This window comes from Bombina bombina, chromosome 5, assembly GCF_027579735.1.
Source record: "Bombina bombina isolate aBomBom1 chromosome 5, aBomBom1.pri, whole genome shotgun sequence".
Classification (NCBI taxonomy): domain Eukaryota; kingdom Metazoa; phylum Chordata; class Amphibia; order Anura; family Bombinatoridae; genus Bombina; species Bombina bombina.
The window spans coordinates 84,789,518-84,812,578 of record NC_069503.1 but is presented as its reverse complement, the minus strand read 5'-3'; the positions used below and the strand labels follow the sequence as shown (position 1 = coordinate 84,812,578).

The 23,061-nt window shown below is 39.2% G+C and overlaps 1 protein-coding gene across 1 annotated transcript in view; it reads left to right on the top strand.

The window, feature by feature from the left end:
• The first annotated feature begins 7,392 nt into the window (after positions 1-7,392).
• Positions 7,393-23,061, top strand: part of LOC128659934 (gastrula zinc finger protein XlCGF26.1-like) — a 57,484-nt gene continuing 41,815 nt past the window's right edge. The window contains exon 1 of the mRNA XM_053713525.1: positions 7,393-7,522. The gene's annotated coding sequence lies outside the window, so the exon portion shown is untranslated. The remainder of the gene's footprint in view (positions 7,523-23,061) is intronic.

Genomic DNA, 23,061 nt, shown 5'->3' with positions numbered 1-23,061 from the left:
GAGGTCCCGGTGGATCAGGTCCCTCTGTTCAAGCACGTCCTGTTGGTAAATAGGACCGTCCAGCTGGGCCAGCGCCTCCTGTACTCTCCTTAGAAATTCGACTTCCATAGTTACCGACTACTGTGGCCCTTCTCCTCTGTCAGCAGGAATCATGTGGAAGAAGCAGATCCCACCGCTGCCAGCCAATGTGACTTATACCCCGGCTACACCGACTGGGTAGCTCCGCCAAACAAGTCCTGCTTCCTCCCTGCCAACTGCAGCTATGTAGCTGGCAAATAACCACCCCTTATGCCCGACAGCACCAGTACTCAGGGTCCTTCCTCTGCCTGGAACAGGCTGCTATGTAGCCCAGGAAAGTGATTTTAGCAGGAGCCCACCCAAATAACTAGACATACTAGCATTCAGGTGAAACAGGAACTAATTTTATTGAAAACACACATACACAAAGCTCATCTTGATAAGGTACTGGAACAATACCACAATTTTCCCGCCATTCCCGCCTCTCCAGACAGACTGGCACCTCCATAGCAGCCACAGAATCCCAGGACACAGGGGTGGCAGTTTCGGGGTGATCCCGGTGGAGCAGTCCCCGGATGCCACAGTCCAAAAATCAGCATGATTTGTCACTGGGGACCGGAGATACAGCCTGTTGAAGTTATGGGGGTAGGGGTGTCAAAAACCCTGGTTCCCAAAGGAGCTCCCCTCCAGTAATTCCCACACCTCTTGTCCTCCCTAGGGGCTACTAATCGCCAAAAGAGCAGAGTTCTGGGGCACATGGTTGCTGGAGCGACCAGGGCTAAAGTTAGCGGGTATCCTGCTTTTCTGTGGCCGACCGGGAGTTCCAGGAGCCCGGCCAGCCTTGGAGGGTTTTCCCCATCATACATCAGATTTTCTCTTAACAAGTTTAGAACACAAAACAAGCAAACAAAAGCTTCCAGAGATTGTGGTTGCTCTGAGGAGCCCAAAACCACTGAGAAACAACAGGGGTGAGTTTGTAGGGTTTAACCCTTGCAGCCCGGTATCCGTGACAGACAACCCAAAGTATTGATTTAGGCCCATTTTGGTATATTTCATGCCACCATTTCACCGCCACATGCGATTAAATAAAAAAAAAAGTTCACTTTTTCATAAACTTTTTCACAATTTTTAGAGTGCATCACTGCAATAACATTAAAGTGGCTGGAAGTGATCAGGATCAATTCCACCGCTTGGAAACACTAACGACGTACATGCTACGTCCTTGGTCGTTAACTACTATTTTTTGTAGGACGTACCCTGTACGTCGTTGGTCGTTAAGGGTTTAATATCTCTGTTTCCTCTTGTCATGTGTGTTTATGTGAATATATATATAATACATTAGCAAAAACCTTACTTTAACCCCTTAAGGACCGGTCATTTCAGACTAAATCTTCCCCAAAAGACCAGAGCATTTTTAGCATTTTTGCCATCACTACATTTAAACAAAAATAGAGCCTTTTTTATTTTTGTTATTTACCTATATAAAACTATATTTTTTTACCAAACAACCCAAAGCATTTATCTAGGCCCATTTTGGTATAGTAAATGCCACCATTTCACAGCCAAATGCTGTATAATGTCCCTTTAAGACCATTTTTTTATTTATTTATTATTTTCTTCAGTGTATGATTACCCTTTACCTTCAATCTCCCTGATCCCTCCCAAAAAACTCTCTAACCCTCCACTTTTAAATAATTTCTGCCTTCAATAAATGCGATCAAATAAAACAATTTTTTCACAAACTTTGGGGTTCTCACTAAAATGTATTTACATAGCGATTGTGCAATCATGGCATAAATGTTTATAAAAGTTTATCTGGATTCCCTTTTGTTAAAAAATAGCAGACATACATGGCTACTGCTTTTTGGTAATTAGAAGGAAGCTAATTGCAGCTGGGCACCACACTTTTACTATTCCCAGCCGTGAAGGGGTTAATCGAGTAAGGTTAAGTTTAGCTTTAGTGTAGAAATGACCCTCCCACCTGACACCCCCTGATCCCTACCTGACCCCTCCCAAACAGCTCTGTTTCCTCCTTCTCCCCCCACTGGTCGCCCCATCTGAGGTACTAGCAGACAGTCTGCAGTTTAAATGGACAGTATACACTCATTTTCATATAACTGCATGTAATAGACACTACTATAAAGAATAAGATGCACAGATACTGATATAAAAATCCAGTATAAAACTGTTTAAAAACTTACTTAGAAGCTCTCAGTTTAGCTCTGTTGAAAAGGTAGCTGGAAAGCCCACTGCAAGTGGGAAATAAGACCCTCCCCCTTCTTTTGCATATGAAAAGACCCTTTACACAAACCGGAGCAAGCTGGAGTAGGTAGCTTACGGAATTGTCATAAAACTTTGGGGCTTGGTTAGGAGTCTGAAAATGAGACCAATGTTATTAAAAAAAATAAGCAAAACTATAAAAAAACTTTCAAAAAACTTCTACAAAACATTTATGCAAAGAAAAAATTAGTGTATAATGTCCCTTTAAGACCATTTTTTTTATTTATTTATTATTTTCTTCAGTGTATGATTACCCTCTTACCTTCAACCTCCCTGATCCCTCCCAAAAAGCTCTCTAACCCTCCCCTTTTAAACGATTTCTGCCTTCTTGGGTAAGAAACCCAAAATGTTTTTCATTATTTAAATAGAATATATAATTTTAAACAACTTTCCATTATACTTCTATATAATTATTTATAATTATATTTGCTTCATTCTCTAGGTATCCTTTATTAAAGCAGCAGCAATGCACTACTGGGAGCTAGCTGAGCACATACGGTGAGCCAATGACAAGAGGCTTGTATGTGTGACCACTAATCAGCAGCTAGCACACCATAGTGCATTATATACTTTGCCACAAAGGTCTCCAAGGGAATAAAGCAGATTTGATAATATGAGGTGATTTGATCAACAATGGGACGCTAGTGAAAGAATAAATATGTTGATGATATAACATTTAACAGCAAATCATGTCTATTGTGTTAACAACAATACTACAATGGTAATGTATACATACAAAATTGAAAATATACCGGATTGTCCCTGAGTAGAATAAAGTAAAATTTCACTTTAGAAATGTGAAAATCAGCTCTCCTTATATCCAAGAGTTGGCTGCCTCCTCCTCACCGACAGGTCCCGGTTAACTATAAAGATTGAGAAAGAACAGAGGGGCGCCTAATGTGTAATATCATCAGGTGTGTGTAAAAACACAATGTAATAAGAGCCAAGTGGGTACTCACATATTCATGGAGCACACCAATGTGCTGGTAGGTGCAGGCTGTAGATTTTATAGGTGTAACAGCTCACCCACAACTAGGATTTCCCATATGCTGCAGTAAAGGGATAAAGTATAGACAAAGCAGGCACTATATGTGCAGGTCACTCAGAGTACAGTTGTATCAACTTTGTAAAAAGCCAAATGGGTACTCACATGTTAACCAAGCACACTGCTAGTAGAAGCAGGCTGGCAGATTTGAGGATAGGTGTGTCAGCTCACCCCAAGGAGGGATCTCCCAATAAGCAATGTTCAAATGCAGAGGTATTAGAATGATTCAGCTCCCATATGGTAACAGTGAATGCAGGTAAATAGGTAGGTAAGGTATATCCACTCTAAATAGTTTTCCATAAAAATTTGTATTTATTAAAAACAAATATAAAAGAGTGGAATAGGGGTATTCTAGTATCCCCCTAAACATGCAACGCGTTTCTCGGCATAACACGCCGTTTCTTCAGTCATATTGTATATCCTTGGGGTGAGCTGACACACCTATCCTCAAATCTGCCAGCCTGCTTCTACTAGCACATGAGTGTGCTTGGTTAACATTTGAGTACCCATTTGGCTTTTTACAAAGTTGATACAACTGTACTCTGAGTGACCTGCACATATAGTGCCTGCTTTGTCTATACTTTATCCCTTTACTGCAGCATATGGGAAATCCTAGCTGTGGGTGAGCTGTTACACCTATAAAATCTACAGCCTGCACCTACCAGCACATTGGTGTGCTCCACGAATATGTGAGTACCCACTTGGATCTTATCACATTGTGTTTTTACACACACCTGATGATATTACACATGAGGCGCCCCTCTGTTTTTTCTCAATCTTTATAGATTTGATAATAGAAGTAAATTGTAGAGTTGTTTAAATTTGAATCATGAAAGGTTAATTTTGACTTTGCTGTCCCTTTAATTTGTTTCTAATTATTTGTTTTACCTGTGTATAAAATAGTATAAATTGTATGGGAAATTTCACCTTTTAGGTTTATTTTTTTATGTGAAATAACTGTTTGCTGTTTGTAATTTATTTTTCATTATCAAATTGTACACAGCCTTTTAAATGACCTGAGGCTCCGGCTCCTACTTAGCATATGCAGGAGTTCCCATTATATAAAAATATGAGTCTGTTATTCAGTGATGTGAGATGTCATCGCAGAAAATGCAGCATGTCTGCAGAAAGAACAGGACACATGCAGGAACTGTTAGCACTATAACTTTGTAGTGCTGCCCCACAGTTCTCTTCAAACAGAGCTGTGTTCTGGCTGCATTGTGTCAATTTTCCTTAACACAGTGCATCTAGGGCAAAGTGCTGTTTGAAGTGAGCAGTCAAATATGCAGTAGCGCTGAAAAGTAGCAGCACATTGCTCTCAGAGATTTCCCAGTCTGTTTATTCTAAATGTAAGAGCACTGCATCTTTTTATTACTACATTTCTATGTTAGACAAAGAGAAAAGTAAACAGCTTTATTAAAGAGACATTTTTAAATTTCTTTTTTGTATGCAGCTAATTTGCAATGCAATAGTCAACTACTGCACTATATATAAATCATAAAAAATTGCTTTATTCTTCAGTTAACCAACACGTTGGAATTGAACTGGTGCCTTAGTGTAACTGTCTAATTAATTTAAAATTGAATTTTATTTAAAAAAAAAACCTGCAGAAAATTTTTCACTAAAAAAAATCTCATTGCAGAAAGTAAAGAAAAGTTCTGGCTCTGGGGTTATTGGCTGATAGCTGTCACATGGTACAGAGGCAGAAAAAAATATCATGAAAAATAATCTACTGATCTTTTGAAATTCACATTTTATATTTTATGGTCCTTTTTTTTTAAAATGGACTGAGCTTGCCAGGAGAACATATCTAATGATGTTATTACTCCTTTCCTTATCTCTAACCAATATATTAAAGGGCCATTATACACTCATTTTTTCTTTGCATAAATGTTTTGTAGATGATCTATTTATATAGCCCATAAAGTTTGTTTTTTAAAAAAATGTATAATTTTGCTTATTTTTAAATAACATTGCTCTGATTTTCAGTCTCCTAACCAAGCACCAAAGTTTTATTTGAATACCGTCAGCTACCTTCTCCAGCTTGCTCCTGTTTGTGTAAAGGGTCTTTTCATATGCAAAATAAGGGGGAGGGGAGTGTCTTATTTCCCACTTGCAGTGGGCTTTCCAACTGCCTTTTCAACAGAGCTAAACTGAAAGCTTCTAAGTACGTTTTTAAACCGTTTTATACTAGATTTTTATATCAGTATCTGTGCATCTTATTCTTTATAGTAGTGTCTATTACATGCAGTTATATGAAAATGAGTGTATACTGTCCCTTTAATTTAAATGAAAAATGTAGTGCCTATCTCTCCCACACCCCCTTGCAGTGTGATTTAAGACAAAATGTCAGACAGTGAGAATTAGTAGGAAGTACAATACCAATACTGCAGTATCCAATTTAACTTATTTTTAAACAACTGATTATTAATATTTCTTGCTGGAGAAAATATTGTTTCATATAAATGATAGACAATAAAGATTATAATATATTTGTAACGTTGTGATAGGGCCCCACTTAAATAGATTTTCTACCATTATGTTGTATAGCTCTGGAAGATTAATATTTAAAGGGACACTCAAGTCAAAATTAAACTTTCATTATTCAGATAGAGCATGTAATTTTACATTTTCCAATTTACTTCAATTAACAACATTTGCACAGTCTTTTTATATTTACATTTTTTGAGTCACCAGCTCCTAAGCATGTGCAAGAATTCACAGCATATACGTATTTGCATTTGTGATTGGCTGTCACATGGTACGTGTATGCATTTGTGATTGGCTTATGGCTGTCACATGGTACAGGCTGGGTGGAAATAGACTAAACTTTTAAAATTGTCAGAAAAAAAATCTACTCATTTGAAGGTCAGACTAAGTGCTATTGCATTGTCTTGTTGTTTTGCATTTGTTGATTATGCAAATCTACTGTGTTAACTGGTCCTTTAAGGGTAGTTATATTAGAGGATGAAAAATATAAAGATTTTAAATCCTGTTCACAGTAATATACATGTAACTAAGGTAGATATAATGACATCTGGCATCATTTTATAAACTTCCATATGGAGTTACTCTGACCAGATGCTTTTTTTTTTACATTTTATTTTATCAGAGTCCGTATTTCTTTTATGGATAGACTTTTGATTTAGGAATTGCAAATCATTAAAATAAATCTGGGGCACAAAGATTTTATCCCAAAATTGTATTCCTATTCTGCTCATTTACCTCACCTTTTTATTATAGATATTTTTATAATACTCAAAAAATGTATTTGTATATCTTACACCTTGATTTTTTTATTGCCTCAATCCTATTATTATTCTGTTTAGTTCTAATAATCCTAGAAAGATCTTGGGCAGACTTTACAAATTGGTCAGTATAACGTGCTCTAACTCTCATATCTTCTTGTTACAACTTGTGCTTTATAAATAGCTCTCTTGCTGATTTAGCTGGGATAAACCTGTCCCAGTTCTCTTTTGTAGGTTTGGTCTTTAAACATATGGGGGAAAAGATACTTTAGTCCCAGGACTTGCAAGGAAGTGCGCATCTGGCATGTGCAGGCACATTCATGTTATTTCCCTATTCAGTTTAAAATGCCATCTGTGCATATCCTAAAAGGGCTAATTAAGTAAAAAATAGTTTTCATAAAAAATGGTTTAAAAATTGCTGGCAAGTATTTTTAAAATAATAAAAAAAATTAAAAAAGCAAAATGACTTGCATAGCCATGCTGTCTGGAGAAGTCTGACCCACCCCCCTTATCATTGTTTAGACACAAGCATTGTATTTCAACTGAGTTCACAGCTACTTATTTGCTTCTAGGCATGCTCCAGCAGATAATTACTGTGCACTTCTGCATTCTTCCAAAGCAATGGTAGATATAGATGCAGCTATAGAAGGAAATGTGTGGGAGGAGTTAGAGCTGTACAATTCAGAAACCTAAATGAAAGGGTTAATGGTGAGGCACTGCAGTATACATTTGCAGGTAAAGTAATTAAAGTACATATTATTATATTTTTTCTCTATCCAAACTTGTTTTATGTCCCTTTAAGGAAGTTTACTATGAAATCTCCTGAGATCACAGCAAAGCAATGTAAGACCTCAGCACTGCTGATGCTGCTTAGAAATTGGCATTTTTCAGCTTTATATCAGCCCTAACTGTCCACAGAGCACTTAATCTGGTGAGTTTTGAGGTAAATATCTTCCCTTTGTACGTAGAGATGTTCAGGTGATATTTTCAGCTTTTTACAGTTATGCTGCATCACTTTCAAGTCATTTAGCCTTTGAGTATAATGTCCCTTTAACTAGAGTTGGCTGTAATATTGTTTTCTAATTCAAACAGCATCTGTTCTTATTGACTGGAGTAGCTGTGAAAAAGATAAAGAGAGAGATTTCAAGTGGTGCACTAATTTATCGCTCACCCACAGAGCTTGCATTAGCAATTAGCGCTGATAAAATTGTTTTATATAGATCAGATCTCTGGTTCATTTTATAAATGTGCCCCAAATGCCCCCAAAATACAGTGGTGAGTGTTAATAAAAAAAAAAAAAATTAGCATTTTTATTGTTCGATAAAATAACTGCATCAGGCAGTTTTTGGGGGCTAAAGTCGGTGGCTGTGGAGTGTTAGAAAAAAACAGCACTGAAAAGTGCCTTTACATTTTGGTCTATGGAAACTGTCTGTTCCCTGTAAATATATATGTATATTCTTATATACTTATACACAAAGTAACACATAAATATATATGTATATGCTTATTGTAACGGACCCCTGGTACTCCCGTTGAGCACGTCCGTTAACTTTTGGCTTCCTCTGCTAATTTTTGGACCCTCCATTATCACTGCACTTAGTCGAAATGGTAAAAAGCTCAGATAACCTCCTCAGCCGATCTGATCAGCCTACACAGTTGAATTATAGTTGTTATCTCACAGCATAAGTCGAGACTACATGTAGAGGTCAAAAACATAACTAGAAGAAACCACAAAATTATTAGGGCTCCAGTTCACTCTAGCGGGACAGCCCGTCAGCATTTCCATTCTTTTTGCCGGGCCTGAATTAACATAGTAAAATAGAAGGTGAGGTTGAAAAAAGACAGCAGTCCATTGAGTTCAACCTATACAAATCCAAAATACTTACAAAAAGCTCTAGTTATGCTTAAATAATCCCATTAAAAGGTGACCCATTTAATGCTAGCAATCATATCCATGAATTTTGTTTCTAGACAGAAATGTATCCAAACAATTTTTAAATGTATCTAGGATATTTGCATTCACTACCTCCTTTGGTAATGAGTTCCACAATTGTATTGCTCTTACAGTGAAAAAACGTTTCCGTTACAAGAGATTAAATCTCCTTTCCTCCAGCCTTAAATTGTGACCTCTTGCAAACAATTCTTGGAATAAACAGAGCTTCTGCCATCTCTGTATATGGGCCTTGAATATATTTATATAAAGTAATCATCAAGTGCCTTTTATCTAAAGAAAACAGACCCAGTTTGGCTAGCCTATCCTCATAGCTTCAATTATCCATTCCCCTTATTAGCTTTGTGGCCCTTCTCTGAACTTTTTCTAGTTCTGCAATATATTTTTCTTTCATGTAATTAGCAAGAGTCCATGAGCTGGTGACGTATGGGATATACATTCCTACCAGGAGGGGCAAAGTTTCCCAAACCTTAAAATGCCTATAAATACACCCCTCACCACACCCACAATTCAGTTTTACAAACTTTGCCTCCCGTGGAGGTGGTGAAGTAAGTTTGTGCTAGATTCTACGTTGATATGCGCTTCGCAACAGGTTGAAGCCCGGTTTTCCTCTCAGAGTGCAGCGAATGTCAGAGGGATGTGAAGAGAGTATTGCCTATTTGAATACAATGGTCTACCTCTAGGGGATCTATTTCATAGGTTCTCTGTTATCGGTTGTAGAGATTTCTTCTCCTACCTCCCTTTTCAGATCGACGATGTACTCTAATATACAATTTCCTCTACTGATTCTCGTTTCAGTACTGGTTTGGCTATCTACTATATGTAGATGAGTGTCCTGGGGTAAGTAAGTCTTATCTTTTGTGACACTCTAAGCTATGGTTAGGCACTTTATATGTAAAGTTCTAAATATATGTGTTTAAACTTATATTTGCCATGATTCAGGATAATCAGTATTCCTTTAAAATTCAGACTGTCAGTTTCATTATTTGGGATAATGCATTTTAATTCAATTTATTTTTCTTTACCTTGAAAATTTTCAATTGATCATTTTTCCCTGTGTGCTGTTAGGCTCGCGGGGGCAGAAAATGTTTCTTTTTATTGCGTCATTCTTGGAGCGGACTTTTTTGGTGCAAAAATTTCGTCATTTCCAGCGCCGTAGTTGACGCCGGAAGTTGTATTCTGTTAAACGTCATTTTTGACGCATGTGTATTCAGACATTTTTTTGCGCCAAAAAATGTGGGCGTCGGTTCCGACGTCGGAGGATGTGGCGTCATATTTGGCGCCAAAAATATGGGCGTTGTATTTAGCGACAATAATGTGGGCGTCATATTTGGCGCCAAAAAATGTGGGCGTATTTTTTGTTCCACTTTTTTTCCTCACATTATTTAAACCTCACTTTTTTTATTGCTTCTGGTTTCTAGAAGCTTATTATTTTGCATTCTTTTCCCATTCCTGAAACTGTGGTTTAAGGAATTTGATAATTTTGCTTTAAATATTGTTTTTTTCTATTACATATTGCAAGATTTCACTGTTCCTGTTTCAAAACGTTCTAAGGGATTCCCGTTGACTGAGTTCAGTCCTACCAAAGCTAAGTTCATTTATTTTAAATGTTATGAATGTTTATCTTTAGCTATGGTTTGTAATAGTTTATCATGATAAACTTTTACATGCAGAATCCATTAGTATTTATGCTTTATATATTGCTATTCTTTTTTACATCTTATGTACAAGAAATACTTAGAATCAGAAAAATATTCTTATAAATCTTCTATTTTAAAGGCTTTGTCTGACATCGTGCCTTCTAATAAAATTTTTAGGTCTTTTTCAAACTTCTTTTTTAATTATTGAAGTTTCAAATGACCAACAACATACTGATTTATCCTTCTCTGATGATGTTTTTTCTCATTCAGAATTTTCTTCATCAGATATTGACACTAACAAATCTACTTTCTCCAACATAGGTGTGTCCGGTCCACGGCGTCATCCTTACTTGTGGGATATTCTCTTCCCCAACAGGAAATGGCAAAGAGCCCAGCAAAGCTGGTCACATGATCCCTCCTAGGCTCCGCCTACCCCAGTCATTCTCTTTGCCGTTGTACAGGCAACATCTCCACGGAGATGGCTTAGAGTTTTTTAGTGTTTAACTGTAGTTTTTATTATTCAATCAAGAGTTTGTTATTTTAAAATAGTGCTGGTATGTACTATTTACTCTGAAACAGAAAAGAGATGAAGATTTCTGTTTGTATGAGGAAAATGATTTTAGCAACCGTTACTAAAATCCATGGCTGTTCCACACAGGACTGTTGAGAGGAATTAACTTCAGTTGGGGGAACAGTGAGCAGTCTTTTGCTGCTTGAGGTATGACACATTCTAACAAGACGATGTAATGCTGGAAGCTGTCATTTTCCCTATGGGATCCGGTAAGCCATTTTTATTCACACAGTAAATAAGGGCTTCACAAGGGCTTATTAAGACTGTAGACATTTTCTGGGCTAAATCGATCATATTTACACATATTTAGCCTTGAGGAATCATTTAATCTGGGTATTTTTTGTAAAATAATATCGGCAGGCACTGTTTTAGACACTTTATTCTATTGGGGCTTTCCCTAATCATAGTCAGAGCCTCATTTTCGCGCCGGTATGGCGCACTTGTTTTTGAGAACAGCATGACATGCAGCTGCATGTGTGTGGAGCTCTGATACATAGAAAAGTCTTTCTGAAGGCATTATTTGGTATCGTATTCCCCTTTGGGCTTGGTTGGGTCTCAGCAAAGCAGATTCCAGGGACTGTAAAGGGGTTAAATATAAAAACGGCTCCGGTTCCGTTATTTTAAGGGTTAAAGCTTCCAAATTTGGTGTGCAATACTTTTAAGGCTTTAAGACACTGTGGTGAAATTTTGGTGAATTTTGAACAATTCCTTCATACTTTTTCGCAATTGCAGTAATAAAGTGTGTTCAGTTTAAAATTTAAAGTGACAGTAACGGTTTTATTTTAAAACGTTTTTTGTGCTTTGTTATCAAGTTTATGCCTGTTTAACATGTCTGAACTACCAGATAGATTGTGTTCTGACTGTGGGGAAGCCAAGGTTCCTTCTCATTTAAATAGATGTGATTTATGTCATAATAAATTTAGTAAAAATGATGCCCAAGATGATTCCTCAAGTGAGGGGAGTAAGCATGGTACTGCATCATCCCCTCCTTCGTCTACACCAGTTTTGCCCATACAGGAGGCCCCTAGTACATCTAGCGCGCCAATACTCCTTACTATGCAACAATTAACGGCTGTAATGGATAATTCTATCAAAAACATTTTAGCCAATATGCCCACTTATCAGCGAAAGCGCGACTGCTCTGTTTTAGAAAATACTGAAGAGCATGAGGCCGCTGATGATATTGTTTCTGAAGGGCCCCTACACCAGTCTGAGGGGGCCAGGGAGGTTTTGTCTGAGGGAGAAATTTCGGATTCAGGAAAAATTTCTCAACAAGCTGAACCTGATGTGATTACTTTTAAATTTAAGTTGGAACATCTCCGCGCTCTGCTTAAGGAGGTGTTATCCAATTTGGATGATTGTGATTATCTGGTCATTCCAGAAACACTATGTAAAATGGACAAGTTCCTAGAGGCCCCGGGGCCCCCCGAAGCTTTTCCTATACTCAAGCGGGTGGCGTACATTGTTAATAAAGAATGGGACAGGCCCGGTGTACCTTTCGTACCTCCCCCCATATTTAAAAAATTGTTTCCTATAGTCGACCCCAGAAAGGACTTATGGCAGACAGTCCCCAAGGTCGAGGGGGCGGTTTCTACTCTAAACAAGCGCACCACTATACCCATAGAAGATAGTTGTGCTTTCCAAGATCCTATGGATAAAAAATTAGAAGGTTTGCTAAAAAAGATGTTTGTTCAGCAAGGTTACCTTCTACAACCAATTGCATGCATTGTCCCTGTCACTACAGCCGCGTGTTTCTGGTGCGATGAGCTAGAAAAGGCGATTATTAGTAATTCTTCTTCTTATGAGGAGATTATGGACAGAATTCGTGCTCTTAAATTGGCTAATTCTTTCACCCTAGACGCCACCTTGCAATTGGCTAGGTTAGCGGCGAAAAATTCTGGGTTTGCTATTGTGGCGCGCAGAGCGCTTTGGTTAAAATCTTGGTCAGCGGATGCGTCTTCCAAGAACAAATTGTTTGACATTCCTTTCAAGGGGAAAACACTGTTTGGCCCTGACTTGAAAGAGTTTATCTCTGATATCACTGGGGGCAAGGGCCACGCCCTTCCTCAGGATAGGTCTTTCAAGGCCAAAAATAAACCTAATTTTCGTCCCTTTCGCAGAAGCGGACCAGCCCCAAGTGCTACGTCCTCTAAGCAGGAGGGTAATACTTCTCAAGCCAATCCAGCCTGGAGACCAAGGCAAGGCTGGAACAAAGGAAAGCAGGCCAAGAAACCTGCCACTGCTCCCAAGACAGCATGAGATGCGGGCCCCCGATCCGGGACCGGATTTGGTGGGGGGCAGACTCTCTCTCTTCACTCAGGCTTGGGCAAGAGATGTTCTGGATCCTTGGGCGCTAGAAATAGTCTTCCAAGGTTATCTTCTGGAAGTGATTCATCCTGTTCCATTAAAAGAACGAGGGATGGGGTTCTACTCCAATCTGTTCGTAGTTCCCAAAAAAGAGGGAACGTTCAGACCAATCTTAGATCTCAAGATCCTAAACAAGTTTCTCAAGGTTCCATCGTCCAAAATGGAAACCATTCGAACAATCCTTCCATCCAGAAAGGTCAATTCTTGACCACGGTGGATTTAAAGGATGCGTATCTACATATTCCTGTCCACAAGGAACATCATCGGTTCCTAAGGTTCGCATTCCTGGACAAGCATTACCAGTTCGTGGCGCTTCCTTTCGGATTAGCCACTGTTCCAAGGATTTTCACAAAGGTACTAGGGTCCCTTCTGGCGGTGCTAAGACCAAGGGGCATTGCTGTAGTACCTTACTTGGACGACATTCTGATTCAAGCGTCGTCCCTTCCTCAAGCAAAGGCTCACACGGACATAGTCCTGGCCTTTCTCAGATCTCACGGATGGTAAGTGAACGTGGAAAAGAGTTCTCTATCTCCGTCGACAAGAGTTCCCTTCTTGGGAACAATAATAGACTCCTTAGAAATGAGGATTTTTCTGACAGAGACCAGAAAAACAAAACTTCTAAACTCTTGTCGGATACTTCCTTCCGTTCCTCTTCCTTCCATAGCACAGTGCATGGAAGTGATAGGTTTGATGGTAGCGGCAATGGACATAGTTCCTTTTGCGCGCATTCATCTAAGACCATTTCAATTGTGTATGCTCAGTCAGTGGAATGGGGACTATACAGACTTGTCTCCGAAGATACAAGTAAATCAGAGGACCAGAGACTCACTCCGTTGGTGGCTGTCCCTGGACAACCTGTCGCTAGGGGTGACCTCCCGCAGACCAGAGTGGGTCATTGTCACGACCGACGCCAGTCTGATGGGCTGGGGCGCGGTCTGGGGATCCCTGAAAGCTCAGGGTCTTTGGTCTCGGGAAGAATCTCTTCTACCGATAAATATTCTGGAACTGAGAGCGATATTCAATGCTCTCAAGGCTTGGCCTCAGCTAGCGAGGGCCAAGTTCATACGGTTTCAATCAGACAACATGACGACTGTTGCGTACATCAACCATCAGGGGGGAACAAGGAGTTCCCTGGCGATGGAAGAAGTGACCAAAATCATTCAATGGGCGGAGACTCGCTCCTGCCACCTGTCTGCAATCCACATCCCAGGAGTGGAAACTTGGGAAGCGGATTTTCTGATTCGTCAGACATTGCATCCGGGGGTGTGGGAACTCCATCCGGAAATCTTTGCCCAAATCACTCAACTGTGGGGCATTCCAGACATGGATCTGATGGCCTCTCGTCAGAACTTCAAGGTTCCTTGCTACGGGTCCAGATCCAGGGATCCCAAGGCGACTCTAGTAGATGCACTAGTAGCACCTTGGACCTTCAACCTAGCTTATGTATTCCCGCCGTTTCCTCTCATCCCCAGGCTGGTAGCCAGGATCAATCAGGAGAGGGCGTAGGTGATCTTGATAGCTCCTGCGTAACCACGCAGGACTTGGTAGGCAGATCTGGTGAATATGTCATCGGCTTCACCATGGAAGCTACCTTTGAGACGAGACCTTCTTGTTCAAGGTCCGTTCGAACATCCGAATCTGGTCCTACTCCAGCTGACTGCTTGGAGATTGAACGCTTGATCTTATCAAAGCGAGGGTTCTCAGATTCTGTTATTGATACTCTTGTTCAGGCCAGAAAGCCTGTAACTAGAAAAATTTACCACAAAATATGGAAAAAATATATCTGTTGGTGTGAATCTAAAGGATTCCCTTGGGACAAGGTAAAGATTCCTAGGATTCTATCCTTTCTTCAAGAAGGATTGGAGAAAGGATTATCTGCAAGTTCCTTGAAGGGACAGATTTCTGCCTTGTCTGTGTTACTTCACAAAGAGCTGGCAGCTGTGCCAGATGTTCAAGCCTTTGTTCAGGCTCTGGTTAGAATCAAGCCTGTTTACAAACCTTTGACTCCTCCTTGGAGTCTCAACTTAGTTCTTTCAGTTCTTCAGGGGGTTCCGTTTGAACCCTTACATTCCGTTGATATTAAGTTATTATCTTGGAAAGTTTTGTTTTTGGCTGCAATTTCTTCCGCTAGAAGAGTTTCAGAATTATCTGCTCTGCAGTGTTCTCCTCCTTATCTGGTGTTCCATGCAGATAAGGTGGTTTTACGTACTAAACCTGGTTTTCTTCCAAAAGTTGTTTCTAACAAAAACATTAACCAGGAGATAGTCGTGCCTTCTTTGGGTCCGAAACCAGTTTCGAAGAAGGAACGTTTGTTGCACAATTTGGATGTTGTTCGCGCTCTAAAATTCTATTTAGATGCTACAAAGGATTTTAGACAAACATCTTCCTTGTTTGTTGTTTATTCTGGTAACAGGAGAGGTCAAAAAGCAACTTCTACCTCTCTCTCTTTTTGGATTAAAAGCATCATCAGATTGGCTTACGAGACTGCCGGACGGCAGCCTCCTGAAAGAATCACAGCTCATTCCACTAGGGCTGTGGCTTCCACATGGGCCTTCAAGAACGAGGCTTCTGTTGATCAGATATGTAGGGCAGCGACTTGGTCTTCACTGCACACTTTTACCAAATTTTACAAGTTTGATACTTTTGCTTCTTCTGAGGCTATTTTTTGGGAGAAAGGTTTTGCAAGCCGTGGTGCCTTCCATTTAGGTGACCTGATTTGCTCCCTCCCTTCATCCGTGTCCTAAAGCTTTGGTATTGGTTCCCACAAGTAAGGATGACGCCGTGGACCGGACACACCTATGTTGGAGAAAACAGAATTTATGTTTACCTGATAAATTACTTTCTCCAACGGTGTGTCCGGTCCACGGCCCGCCCTGGTTTTTTAATCAGGTCTGATGATTTATTTTCTTTAACTACAGTCACCACGGTATCATATGGTTTCTCCTATGCAAATATTCCTCCTTAACGTCGGTCGAATGACTGGGGTAGGCGGAGCCTAGGAGGGATCATGTGACCAGCTTTGCTGGGCTCTTTGCCATTTCCTGTTGGGGAAGAGAATATCCCACAAGTAAGGATGACGCCGTGGACCGGACACACCGTTGGAGAAAGTAATTTATCAGGTAAACATAAATTCTTTTTTTTTTTTTTTTTTTTTTTTTTTTTTATTAAAGTACATTTGTTCTTTGTTGAAAAGGTGTTGATTATTTTGGATATTAAGGTAACTAGTTCTTTTTCAAGACTAGCTAACACTATTTCTGCTTATTTATTCTTCTGTGTTTTCAGAGGTTTTTTTCCAGTTCCTCATACTAGGGAATGGAATAGGCTGAGAATTTTCTTTTATTCCTTCTTCAAAGGTTTTAAACTATATTCTTTGCCGGCAGTTAATTTCAATGTTGAGGGTTCTCCAATTTAATGGGGCTATCTCTACTACTGCTAATTATGCTATTGTTTCTGTAGCAAAATAGTATTTATTTTCCTTTTAGATGGTTGTATCTTATTTAAGGAAAATTATTTATTTTCAGGTTCTTTTCTTGGACCTGTGATTTATTTGAATGATGTTGCAATTGCTCCATTTTTCTGTTTACTTTAAGATCAAGTATCAGATTATGATTTATTTTAGCATTGTTAAAGGGACAAAATCTACTAGACTATGTGCTGTTGAATTTGTCTTGTTGTTTTGCATTTGTTATGCAAGTTCAGTGTGTTCACTGGTCCTTTAACTGGGTTATCATGCTAATAGTTTCATTTGTGTCTTCATTGTATTGAATATTTTTGCAAATGAGGTTTAATCTATGTCTTTAGCTGTTTTAGCTAGAAGAATTTTGTGATTTCTAAAAATCCATATTTCTTTTTTTCTAAAATAATCAATTATTTGGTTTATAATTGGATTCAATTCTTAACTGTTACTCTGGGCTTCAAGATTGAGTTCTAAGACTAAAACTTTAAGCTTATATTAGTTTGGTTGTTCTTTTTAAGGAACAAATTCCCAAGTAACATGTTTTTAATTGGAAATCTTTTAGTTCAAAATCAGCTCCCTAAAATTGCAATGTATGTGCCGTATTCCAGTTTGGCTGGTAAGGGGCAGGTTAAGAATTTTTTGAAATTTGTTGTTTTGCAAATTTCTTTGATTTTGGGTACAGAATTAAGTTCAGAGTAAAACCGTCTGTGAGAAGTCTTTTTTTTTTCTCTATGATATTCCAGCTATTCCAGTAAGGCTAACACTTTAGTTAAGTGTGTTTCGGTCCTATATATTTTGGGATAATGTTGAAGCGCGGCTGATCACCCGTTGGGGTTCAAGCGCTGCTCAGTCCTGGAATCTTCTGGGGTATTTCTTCCAGTTCCATTTTTAGGAACTGGGTTTTGGAGTTTTATTCAATACTATTCTGCCTTTTGTTGGTCAGTGATGGCATTATTTGTTTTCATTAGATACAATAGATGCATATCTTCATTTTCTGTTTTCATTCAGATTATTTTCTGAGGCTGCGGAATCTCATATGATTCAACTTTGTTCTTTCAGGACATAGTTAGAGGATCTTTTTTTCAAAAGCTCTTGATTCCTCACACAAGGGTCACCTTTTTTAGGTTTCCAGATAGTTTGGGTCACTGTCTTTGTCTCTAAACAGACAAGTGACAATTTTATTGGGTTCCGTCTGTCGGTACCTTCAGTCTCTATTATTTCCTTCAGTTGCTATATATGCATGGAAGTTTTAGGTTTTATGGCTGCAGCGTTGGATTCAATTCCCTTTGCTCATTTTCATGGAAAACCTTTCCAGTTTTTTATGCTGAATAATGGTGCAGGGATTCTAGGATTTCACATTTTAAATCTTCAGATCCTAATGTTTAACTATCTTGATTTGATGGTTAAGTTCACCTTCATTTAGTTTTACAGGTCTCTTCGTTTCTTTCAACCTGGACCATGATCTCTACAGATGTTGAGTCTTTTTGGTTGGGAGGCTGTCTGAGGATCTCTGTCAGCACAAGGGGTTTGAAATCTCAGGAGGCGAGATTACCATTTGATATTTTAGAACTCTGTGCATTTTCTGAGTTCTTCAGTTAGTTTCTTTTGAAGAAGAGACGTTTATTGTTTTTCAGACAATGTCACAACTGTGGTATATGTCAATCATCAAGGTGGGACTATCAGTCCTTAGGCTGGGACAAAAGTATCTCGGATATTTTCTTCGGTTAAATCCAGGTCCTATCTAAATTCTGTGGTCTTTTTCCCAGGTATAGACATTTGTGAAGCGGATTATCTCTGTTAATCAAGCTTTACTTCCGGGAGAATGGTCTCTCTTACCCAGATATGTTTTTCAATTTTTCAGATGTAAGGGTTTCCAGAAATAGATCTGTTGGCATCTCATCTGAATAAAGAACTTCCCAGGGGCCTATTCAAGTCCGGGGATCCTCAGGCGGAAGTAGTGTATGCATTGATATTTCCTTGGAATTATCATTTTGTCTATATCCTTTCGCCTCTAGTTCTTCTTCCAAAAGTGATTTCCAAAATTCTAATGGAGTGTTTGTTTGTACTGCTGGTGGCTCCAGCATGGCCTCTCAGGTTTTGGTATGCGTATCTCATTTGGATGGCCAGTTGCCAACCTTGGACTCTTCCATTAAGAACAGACCTTCTTTCTCAAGGCTCATTTTTCCATCAGGATCTCAAATCTTTAAATTTGAAGGGATGGAGATTGAACGCTTGATTTTTAGTCATAGAGGTTTCTCTGACTCATTGATTAATACTATGTTTCAGGCTCATAAATCTGTCTCTAGAAAGATTTATTATCGAGTTTGGAAGACCTACATTTCTTAGTGTTTTTCTCAATTTTCTTGGCATTCTTTTAGAATTCCTAGAATTTTATAATTTCTTCATGTTGGTTTGGATAAGGTTTTGTTTTCAGTTCCTTGATAGGACAAATTTCTACTCTTTCTGTTCTTTTTTCACAGAAAGATTGCGAATCATCCTGATATTCATTGTTTTGTACAGACTTTGGTTCGTATCAAGCCTGTCATTAAGTTAATCTCTCCTCTTTGGAGTCTCAATTTGGTGCTGAGGGCTTTGCAGGCTCCTCCGTTTGAACCTATGCATTCTCTGAACATTAAATTACTTTCTTATAAAGTATTGTTCCTTTTGGCTATCTCTTCTGCTAGAAGAGTTTCTGAGTTATCTGCTCTTTCTTGTGAATTTCCTTTTCTGATTTTTCATCAGAATAAGGCAGTGTTGCTTCCTGATATTCATCATTTTGTTCAGGCTTTGATTCGTATCAAACCCGTCATTAATCCAATTTCTCCTCCTTGGAGTTTTAATTTGGTTCTGAAGGCTTTTCAGGCTCTTCTATTTGAGCATATCCTTGCTCTGGACATTAATTACTTTCATGGAAAGTATTGTTCTTTTTGGACATCTTTTCAGCTAGAACAGTTTTTTGAATTATCTGTTTTTTCTTGTGAATCTCCTTTTTCTGATTTTTTTCATCAGGGTAAGGTGCTTTTTTGCTGTCCTCATTTCAATTCTTACCTAAAGTTGTAAATTCTAACTACATTAGGGAGGAATTATTGTTTTCCTACGACTTCTTTGGCAAGATTCTTTCATTCTTTGGATATGGTAAGAGTTTTGAAATCCTATGTTGAAGCTATTCAGATTTCAGACAGACTTCTAGTCTATTTGTTATCTTTTCTGGTTTTAGGAAGATCAAAAGGCTTCTGCCATTTATTTGGCATCTTGGTTAAACTTTTGATTCATCATGCTTATTTGGAGTCGGGTGGATTCCCGCCTCAGAGGATTACGGCTCATTCTACTAGGTAAGTTTCTACTTCCTGGGCATTTTAAGATTGAAGCTTCTGTTGATCACATTTGCAAAGCAATGACTTGGTCTTCTTTGCATACTTTTACTAAATTCTGCCATTTTGATGTGTTTTCTTCTTCTGAAGCAGTTTTTGGTAGAAAAGTACTTCAGACAGCTGTTTCTGTTTGATTTGTTTGCTTATAATTTCAGTTTTTTTCATTATAAGATTAAAACTTTTGATTTGGGTTGTGGATTATTTTTTCAGTGGAATTGGCTGGCTTTATTTTATCCCTCCCTCTCTAGTGACTCTTGCGTGGAAGTTCCACATCTTGGGTTGGGTATCTGCTATCCCATACGTCACTAGCTCATGGACTCTTGCTAATTACATGAAAGAAAACATAATTTATGTAAGAACTTACCTGATAAATTCATTTCTTTCATATTAGCAAGAGTCCATGAGGCCCACCCTTTTTGTGGTGGTTATGATTTTTTTGTATAAAGCACAATTATTCCAATTCCTTATTTTTTGATGCTTTCGCTCCTTTCTTATCACCCCAATTCTTGGCTATTTGTTAAACTGAATTGTGGGTGTGGTGAGGGGTGTATTTATAGGCATTTTAAGGTTTTTGGAAACTTTGCCCCTCCTGGTAGGAATGTATATCCCATACGTCACTAGCTCATGGACTCTTGCTAATATGAAAGAAATTAATTTATCAGGTAAGTTCTTACATAAATTATGTTTTTTTGCAATCGGCCCCCAGAACTGCACTCCATACTGGTGAGGTCTTACCAGGGATTTATATAGTGACAGAATTATGCTTTCCTCCCTTAAATCAATGCCTATTTCTCTTGCAAGGTGTATCCAGTCCACGGCTTCATCCTTTACTTGTGGGATATTCTCATTCCCTACAGGAAGTGGCAAAGAGAGCACACAGCAGAGCTGTCCATATAGCTCCCCCTCTAGCTCCACCCCCCAGTCATTCTCTTTGCCGGCTCTAGCAGCAGGGCCTCTCTACGGGAGGGTAAAGTGAATGTGGTGTTAGATTTGTAGTTTTATATCTTCAATCAAAAGTTTGTTATTTTTAAATGGTACCGGTTTGTACTATTTACTCTCCAGCAGAAAAGTGATGAAGAATTCTGCTGAGAGGAAGATGATTTTAGCATGTTGTAACTAAAATCCACTGCTGTTCCCACACAGGACTGAGGAGTACCAGAAAACTTCAGTTGGGGGGAACAGTTTGCAGGCTTAACTGCAATAAGTATGTTCAGTCATCTTTTTCTAGACAAGACTCAGTTAATGCTAGAAGACTGACAAGAATCCCCATGTGGGGAGGGTAAGCTATGTTCTGAGACTCAGTATAGAATTGAAGGCTTACTTAACAGGGCTCAATAGGCTGGTTGACACTGTTACAGGGCAATCGATTATTTAATTTGAGAAATATTCGTTGTAGACACTTTTTAAGCACTTTGGTGTGTTTATTATGGGGTTATTTTCCACATGGCATAAGTTTATCACCTAATTGTGATTTTGGTAGGCCTCACAACTCCGGAGTGGAGGGGGAGGGGGCTTAATTTCGCGCCTCAGTTGCGCAGTTAGTATTGACAGACAGTTCATGCTGCTTCACATGGAAGGTCCAGAGACTGTTTGAGGACTTCAAAGAAGCTTGTTTTCCCCAAAACTAATCCCTAAGGGCAGGTAGTGCCACAGCAGTACGCTGTGGCAAGGTGCTGTAGTTTGTTAACCGGTTGTTGGCTTTAGGTGCTCCGGTTTGGGCATTAAGGGGTTAATCGGGCTGAAACTTGTTGTGCAATCATATTAAAGCCTTAGGCTCCTACGGTGAAAATTTCAAAAGGATTGGTACATTTTTCACTGTTTTGCAAAATTGTGTGCGCTTTTTATTTCTTAAAGGCACAGTAACGTTTTTTTCAAATTGTGATTTTTATTAGAGTAAAGTGTTTCCAAGCCTGCTTGTGTATAATACTAGTCTGTTAAACATGTCTGACACTAAGCAAAGGCCTTGCTCTATGTGTTAAGAAGCCATGGTGGAACCCCCTCTCAAAATGTGTTCCAAGTGCACTAATGTGTCTATACACTTTAAAGATCATATTGTGTCACTTAAAAATGTAGCTCTAGATGATTCTCTGACTGAAGGAAATGAGGATAGTCTGCCTTCCTCTCCCCATGTGTCACCACCAGTTACGCCCGCGCAAGCGATGCCTAGTACCTCTAGTGCATTTGCCCCTATTACATTACAACAACTAGCGACAGTCATGGATAATTCCCTTGCGGCCTTTCTATCCAAACTGCCAGTTTTTCCTACAAAGCGCGATAGCTCTGTTTTAAGAACAGATTATGAGCAGTCAGAAGCTTTGGGAGGTTTATCTGATGTACCCTCACAACACTCTGAAGTGGGGGTGAGGGATTTGATGTCTGAGGGAGAAATTTCCGATTCAGGAAAGGTTTCTCTTCGGGCAGAATCAGATTCACTAGCGTTTAAATTTAAATTGGAACACCTCCGCGTATTGCTTAGGGAGGTTTTATCCACTCTGGATGATTGTGACCCTATGGTGGTTCCAGAGAAATTGTGTAAGATGGACAAATACCTAGAAGTCCCTGTATACACTGATGCATTTCCGATACCAAAGAGGGTGGCGGATATTGTCTCTAGGGAGTGGGAGAGACCAGGCGGGACTCGTGGCAGACGGTCCCTAAGGTAGAGAGGGCAGTTTCTACACTAGCTAAGCGCACAACTATTCCAATCGAAGACAGTTGTGCTTTTAAAGATCCTATGGATAAGAAGTTAGAAGGTTTACTCAAGAAAATCTTTGTCCAACAAGGTTTCCTTCTCCAACCTATTGCCTGCATTATTCCTGTAACTACTGCAGTGACTTTCTGGTTTGAGGCGCTGGAGGAGTCGCTCCAGAGGGAGACCTCATATGACGAAGTCATGGATAGAATCAAAGCTCTAAAGCTGGCTAATTCTTTTATCACAGATGCCGCTTTGCAATTAGCTAAGTTAGCGGCTAAAAATTCAGGTTTCGCCATTATGGCATGCAGAGCACTTTGGCTCAAGTCATGGTCGGCCGATGTGTCGTCAAAATCCAAATTACTAAATATCCCTTTCAAGGGAAAGACCCTTTTCGGGCCAGAATTGAAAGAGATTATTT